Here is an 8,025-nt window from a genome sequence, read left to right on the forward strand (position 1 = left end):
CCGTGTCACCTACCCTGCCGACCCCACCTACCTCCGCATTTACAATGCAAAGGTTCTCGCATTTGTTAGAGCTATTGGTTTTGTAAATTATGTTATTTTCATATGTTAGGTAACAAAATAATATAATAGAAGTGCAACCATATAATGAGCTCATTATCTAATGACAGGTTTTTTCCTTTGGTTAGTTTTTATTGCAAAAAGTAAGTGAAGTAAAATGCTGCGTCTGGAATGATACACTTGACTTATATTTAAACTTGTAAAAAAGGATGAATAATACAAAAGTGAGAAGGTTGCGGACTGAGGAAAACAAGCTTCCTGCCGGGTCAGCAGTTTATGGATGTCACAATCAAGAGAGTGACTGTAGTGATGCTTGTTATGTTTAGATCTGTTTAGTAATGCTAGAATGTTTTATATGTCATTTGGAATGCATGCATGTCATGTAGTGCTATGCTTAGAGTGCTTGCCAGTCCAGAGTTCTTCTTCAAGCTGGCAGCACCTTTTATTCCTTGTACTACTTATCATCTTGAATAAATCAATATTCAACTACATCTGCGTACTGGAGTTACTACAGATTTGGCGACGAGGGAAACCTTCTTCTTCTTTGGAAATCCTGCTTATTTTTATTGTGGAATTTATTCTTCTCAATATAACGAAAACTCGCTATTTGGAAATTCATCTCTGCTCTACATGAACTTTACTACTTATTTGCATCTAATCTAAATCTGGAACAATTGCGGTGAGAACCTTTCGTAAATCTACTTATTTTTTCTTTCTTACTCGTTTTCAGTACATATGCCGACCAGCGTCCTTTGAATCTTGCCGTTTGCCAACTGCTTCGGCATCCTCGCTACAACGCCAGCGATTTCAAACAACGCGGCATTTTCTTCCGAACCTTTCTTTGTTGTCCGCGTCATGGCTATCCGTGCACTCTTTCCTCTCGTCACACGTACCGCATAGTGCATTATGGGAACGACCTCACGTAAGGTCTCGCCGGCGGCCATTTTAGATTGTTTTTTCATCAGAATTCATCGCGACTTCACCGCAATTGCACCGTTGATCGAGTTGAAGATACTGAACACTCATTTTTCATGGTATTTACCTAATATACTTTTCATCATTATTATTTACTGTATTTACTTCCTCAAGTACACTGAATTTTCGTTCAAGTAAAGGTGCTGCCTGCAATTTTATTTTCAAGTACAAGAACTTATATACATTATCGTTTACAATTTATTTTCTTTTACTTCAGTACATAATTCAGTGTACATCATTATGCCTGATACTAACAGTAGCACAACAAGTGGTGAGAAGCCTGTTCATGGTTTGAACTTAAATGCACCCAGAGAGTTTTTAGTTGTTCCTGGTGATCCTCCTGTTGCTTGGTTGGATTGGAAAGAATACTTCCTGAATTACGTAGCCAATCTTGAAGATATGAGTGGCTCTTTTACTCCAGAAAGGAAGAAAAGAATCTTATTGTTGGGTCTTGGTCCTGAAGGATTAAGAATTTACAATCAATTGGATAAAACTGATAGGTCTGCTGGTGATGTTGATGTTTTCAATTCAGCACTCTTAGATATGGATGATTATTTTTCTCCTTGTGTCTGCATTGCTGTCACCAGACATTCCTTCTTCCAACGCAAGCAAGAAAAAACTGAATCAGTGGAGGATTACGTTTCTGCACTAAGGAAATTAGCTGTTAAATGCAAATTCGCTCAACTTCATGATGATCTCATTCGTGATCAAATTGTCATGTACACTAAAACTAAAACCATACAAAATAAGTTATGGGTTGAAGGTGATGGAACTTTAAAAGAAATCATCGCTATGGTTAAAAAAGCTGAACTTTCTGAACGTTGTGCTAAAGCTTCTCTTTATAACAACAAAAAAGAAACTGAAGTTGTTAACAAAATTTCTGATGGGAAAACTTTTATTAAGAGTAACAAAGACGTCAGGTCTGGTAATTCAAAGAAAGAAACCTTTGATTCTAGGAAGGGTTCTGATCCTGTTTGTTATAGATGTGGTAGTCACTCTCATCTTGCTCATTATCCTAAATGTCCAGCTAAAAACACTAAATGCTTATCTTGCAGAGTTATGGGACATTTTGCTAAGGTTTGTAAAAAGAAAATGCACAAGAATTTCAAAGGCAAAATTGCTTGTATTCAAGATACTGAACAGTATGTTTCTTCATCTTCTGATGAGGAAGTGTTACAAGTACAGAACACAGTTAAAAAAAAGGTTGTTTTGAACATTTCTGATGTTGATTCTAGCAAACCTCTCTGTCTAGTTTCTTTAGGTGGAATTCTTACGCAACTTGCTGCAGATTCAGGTTCACCCTATGCTATTATTAATAAGCACGATTGGGAGCAGAAATTTGTAAAACAAATTGGAAATTGGTTGGAGCCTTCTGATATCTCTCCTGTTAGCTATACAGACAACACTATTGAAATTTTAGGTTTCAGGGTGTTAATTTTTAGATTCAAAGGGAGACATGCTACCTGTAAATTGTATGTCTCTAAGGATGGCCCTTCTGTTCTGGGTTGGAGGGATCAGAAAAGTTTGCATATAATTTTAGATCCTAACAGTAAAGAACAAGTTTTGGTTTCGTGTGTTAGTGAAGACACTAAAAAATGGGTTATTGATGAATTTCCTTCTGTGTTTACAGGTGCTATTGGTAAACTGAAGGGTTTTACACACCAAATTAGATTAAAGGAAAATGCGATTCCGAAAATTCATAAGGCTAGGAACGTTCCTATCATCATTAGAGATGAAGTCAAATCAGAATTAGACAAATTATTGAATGCAAACATTATTGAAACGGTTGAAGCAGCTGAATGGGTTTCTCCATTGGTCGTCGCACGCAAGGCCAATGGAAAGGCCCGTTTGTGTTTGGATTTAAGGTATTTGAACAGCCAAATTTTGGTTGATCAATATCCACTTCCACGTATTGACGAGATGTTGTCTCTCACTAAGGATGCTAAAGTATTTTCCACCTTAGACTTATCTGCAGCCTATCATCAGGTGGTTCTTGATCCTGAGAGTAGACATCTAACGTCATTTGCTACTCCTTTTGGTTGCTTTAGATTTAGAAGAATGCCTTTTGGCTTAGCCTCTGCTGCGGCAGTATTTCAAAGGTTAATGGCGAATCTTTTTGGGAACATCAAAGGTGTGATATTCTTCCAGGATGATATTTTGATCATGGGGAAGGATAAGACTCACCATGACATCCTCTTGAGAAAAGTTTTTAAAATTCTAGCTGATAATGGATTAGTTGGACAACTCAGCAAATGTAAATTTTCCGAGAGTTCTGTTACGTACCTCAGACATGAAATTTGTGATGAAGGTATAAAACCAAAAGCAAAGTTAGTGGAGGCCATTGTAAACTCACCTGAACCTAAGTCCAAGGATGAGCTTAGATCATTTTTGGGCTTAGCTGAGTTTTACTCAAAGTTTGTTAACCAGTTTTCACAGAAAACCTTTCACATGCGTGTTCTTATGAAGAACAAGTCACCTTTTGTGTGGGATGAAAAATGTAGATCTGCCTTTAAGGAAATTAAATATGCAATAATTAATGCACCTATGCTACAAGGATTTGATCCCTTTGCAAAGACATATTTGACCACTGATGCCAGCGGGGTTGGTTTGGGCTGTGTTCTGTCCCAAGTTTCTGAACAAGGCAGTGAAGTTGTCATAGCTTTTGCTTCTCGTTCTTTATCGCCTTCTGAAGAAAAATACTCTGTGATCAAACGTGAAACCCTGGCTGTGGTATGGTCAATGGAACATTTTCACAAGTTTATTTGGGGTAAACAATTCATCTTGCGCTCTGACCATAAACCCTTAACTAAACTTCTTACCACGGAGGGTTTGTGCAGGGCGTCAGCCAGGATTGCTAGGCTGTCGATGAGACTTCAGGATTATATGTATACTATACAATATGTACCTGGAGCAAAGAATGTGGTGGCTGATTTCTTAAGTAGGTTACCTTTACCCATGAAGGAAATTGATCTAAACTCATGGAATGATTGTTGTGTTGCTGGAGTTTTTTCTAATTCTCAAAGTTTTTCAAAAGAAGAATGGGATTCTGAATCTATCAAAGATGTAACACTGGAAGAAATCAAGTCTAAAATCAACCAAGGTTGGTTTGTTCAATCTAAAGCCGATGTCCAATTTAAGCCTTTCTAGGAGGTCAAAGATGAATTCAGTGTTGATGGTAATTTCTTATTTCGTGGTTATAAAATTGTGCCACCGTTAGGTGTACGTCAAAAGATTATATCCATAGGGCACGTAGGACATCCTGGTATATCCAGAACTAAGAGGAATGTGAAAGCTTTGTATTGGTGGCCTGGTATTGATATAGAGATTGAAAGGTCAGTCCGTGATTGTGTTCAATGTGAATGTTCTGACAAAAGTCAGAAAACACTTAATCCTCCAACGTCATCTCTTAATTGTCCCAAATTACCGTGGGAGGAATTAGCATTAGATATTATGGGGCCAATCATGTGGCAAGATGACTTTGTCAAATACGTGTTGGTTTTAGTTGATTTATTTTCAAGGTGGATTGAATTGAAGGTTGTTAATAAAGTAAACACTGACACCGTCATAGCATTTTTGGATGAGTGTTTTATCAGGGAAGGTTTACCTGCCTCTATTTTAACTGACAACGGTGTTCAGTTCAAGTCTGATGCTATGAAAGTCTTTATGGAGTCTACAGGCATTAAGCAAAGATTTTCTGCTGTCTATCATCCACAAGGCAATTCTGTTGTTGAAAGGGTTAACAGAGTCATTAAAGGAACCTTGCAACTTGCCAACAAGAATAGAAAGGATTGGTACATTGAACTTGATAAAATGTTATGGTCATATAGAATCACAGTTCATGAGACTTGTGGTGAAAGCCCCTTTGGATTGATGAGAGGCAGGTTTCCTTATTCCAAGTTGAATCCTGTGTGGATGGGCAGGAGCAAGGAATACTTGTGGAATGCTGACAAGGTTATTGATAACATTTGCAAATCCCAGGACAAGAGTAAATTGTACTATGATAGGAAACATGGGGCTAGGGATACTCATGTTGATGTTGGTCAATCAGTTAGGGTCAAGTTTTCCAAGAAGACTGGTAAGTTGCAGCCTCGTTTTTCAGATCCCAGGACCATCACTAAAGTTATGCGTAACACCGTTATGTTGGGTGATGGATCCATTCATCATATGGGTAAGATTGCTTTTGCCAGAGGACCCGATTCTCTTAAAATTAAGAAGCAGGATGTGGGTGATGTTGGTGAGTTTTGGTGGTTGTCTCCGGTTGTCGTCTCAGTTGGGTTCTTCCAACAAGGATTTTTCCCAGGACAGTATGGTTATTCAACCTATGGCTCCTTTGGTTGACTCTGAGGTTCTTGTTGATTCGTCTGAGTCTGTGTCTTCTTCTTCCCCATCTTCCATGCCACACATTTCTTGTAATCTTGGTACTGATCCTCAAACTTCTTGTAATGCTAATTCTCCTAAAGATAAGGAGTTGGAATCTCAAACCTCCACCAGAAGTGGGAGGAAAGTTGTGGCTCCTAAATTTTTAAATGATTATGTGTGTAAATAACTATTTCTTTTTATGTATTTTTTTTATATATTTAAGGAGGGGGGTGTGTAGTGATGCTGTTATGTTTAGATCTGTTTAGTAATGCTAGAATGTTTTATATGTCATTTGGAATGCATGCATGTCATGTAGTGCTATGCTTAGAGTGCTTGCCAGTCCAGAGTTCTTCTTCAAGCTGGCAGCACCTTTTATTCCTTGTACTACTTATCATCTTGAATAAATCAATATTCAACTACATCTGCGTACTGGAGTTACTACAAGCATCTTTGGGGGTGAAGAGGTGAAAGTGAAACTTAATGGTTCTTATGCCCAGATCACTACAGAGAGCTTTCTGAGCTGGCTTTGTTTTGATAAACAATGCAACTAGAAGATCACACACTTCCATGAAGAAGAAAGTTCGCGATCACAGAATGAAGTCCTGGAGTTGGTGAACGTTTCTTGGGAGGAGAAGCTCGGTGGGTTTGTGCCCTGCAGCAGCTTCCAGGCTCTCTGTCCCCCACCCCCATTCAGCAGGCTCAGCAGTGTTTGTGTCACATGACCCCGCTCCTCTCCTGGAAACCAGACTGGAACTGGCAAACGTGCTATCAATGACCAATTCAAGTCAAGTCAAGTCAAGTAATTTATATAGCGCGCTACATACCCAGAGGGTCTCAAGGCGCTTGAAGAAGGGTGGGGAATTACTTGTCGAATATCCAAGTTTTAAGTTGCTTTCTGAATGCTAGGTGGTTCTGAGTGAGGCGAAGGTGAGTGGGAAGTGAGTTCCAGGTTTTAGCTGCCAGGTAGGAGAAGGATCTTCCTCCCATGGTGGTTTTGTTGATGCGAGGTACAGCAGCAAGGGCTTGGTTGGAGGAGCGTAGCTGGCTGGAGGGGGTGTAGAAGGAAAGTCGTGTGTTGAGGCATTCGGGTCCAAGTTCGTAAAGTGGTTTGTGAGCGTGGGTTAGGAGGCGGAATGTTATTGTCTTATTAACTGGGAGCCAGTGGAGGTTTTTCAGGTGACTAGAAATGTGGTCTTTACGCGGGATGTCTAGTATGAGTCTGGCTGATGCGTTCTGGATGCGTTGGAGTTTTTTCTGACGTTTTGCGGTGGTACCGGCGTATAGGGTGTTTCCGTAGTCCAGGCGGCTCGTGACCAGTGCGTGGGTGACCGTTTTTCTAGTTTATGGTGGGGATCCAGCGAAATGTTTTTTTGAGCATGCGAAGAATGTTGAAGCAAGATGATGAAACGGCGTTGACTTGTCTGTTCATTGAGAGTGAGGAGTCCAGGATGACGCCCAGGTTCCGTGCGTGGTCCGTCAGGATGGGTGCTTTTCCAAGGGCCTCTGGCCACCAAGAGTCATCCCAGGCGGAGGGGGAGGTACCTAAGATAAGGACTTCTGTTTTGTCTGAGTTCAGTTTCAGACGGCTGTGCTTCATCCACTCGGCTACTTCTTTCATTCCTTCATGTAGGTTGGTTTTGGCGGTGTTCGGGTCATTGGTGAGTGAGAGGATCAGTTGAGTGTCATCAGCGTAGGAGATGATGTTGAGGTTGTGTTGGCGTGCGATGGTCGCGAGGGGGCTCATGTATACGTTGAAGAGGGTGGGGCTTAGTGAAGATCCTTGTGGCACGCCGCAAATGACTTCAGTGGCCTCTGACTTGAATGATGGAAGGCGGACTCTCTGAGTTCTTCCGGTAAGGAACGAGGTGATCCATTCCAGTGCTTTTCCTTGGATTCCGATGTTTCTGAGGCGTTGTAGCAGGGTGCTATGACAGACTGTGTCGAAGTCTGCGGACAGGTCAAGGAGGATGAGGGCGACAGTGTCTCCATTGTCCAGTAGAGTTCGAATGTCGTCTGTTGCTGCGATGAGTGCGGTCTCAGTGCTGTGTTTTGCTCGGAAGCCGGACTGTGAGGAGTCAAGGGATTTGTTGGTTTCGAGGAAGGCGGCGAGCTGGTTGTTGACAGCTTTCTCGATGACTTTGGCCGGGAATGGAAGGAGCGAGATGGGGCGGTAGTTTTTGAGTTCGGTGGGGTCAGCTGTGGGTTTTTTCAGAAGTGCGCTGAGTTCGGCGTGTTTCCAGCTTTCCGGGAAGGTGGCAGAGTTGAGGGAGCAGTTGATGACGTCTCGGAGGTGTGGTGCTATGATGGAGTCTGTATGTTGAAGATGTGGTGAGGGCATGGGTCTGTGGGGGATCCTGAGTGGATGGAGTTCATCAGGCGGATGGTGTCCTCAGTGGAGATTGGGTTCCAGTCATTAAGGATGTTCAAGGGGGGTGAAGGTACGGCAGAAGGTTGGGTGGGTTGGTTGTTGAAGCTGTTGTGGATGTCTGCGATTTTGTTGTGGAAGAATGAAGCTAGGGAGTCGCGAAGGGTTTGAGAGGGAGTGATGTCGTTGGAGTTGGCTGAGGGGTTGGTAAATTCTTTGACGATGTTGAATAATTCCTTGCTGTTGTGGGCGTTGTTGTCTAGTCGGTC

This window comes from Lissotriton vulgaris, unplaced genomic scaffold (genome assembly GCF_964263255.1).
Source record: "Lissotriton vulgaris unplaced genomic scaffold, aLisVul1.2 SCAFFOLD_602, whole genome shotgun sequence".
Classification (NCBI taxonomy): domain Eukaryota; kingdom Metazoa; phylum Chordata; class Amphibia; order Caudata; family Salamandridae; genus Lissotriton; species Lissotriton vulgaris.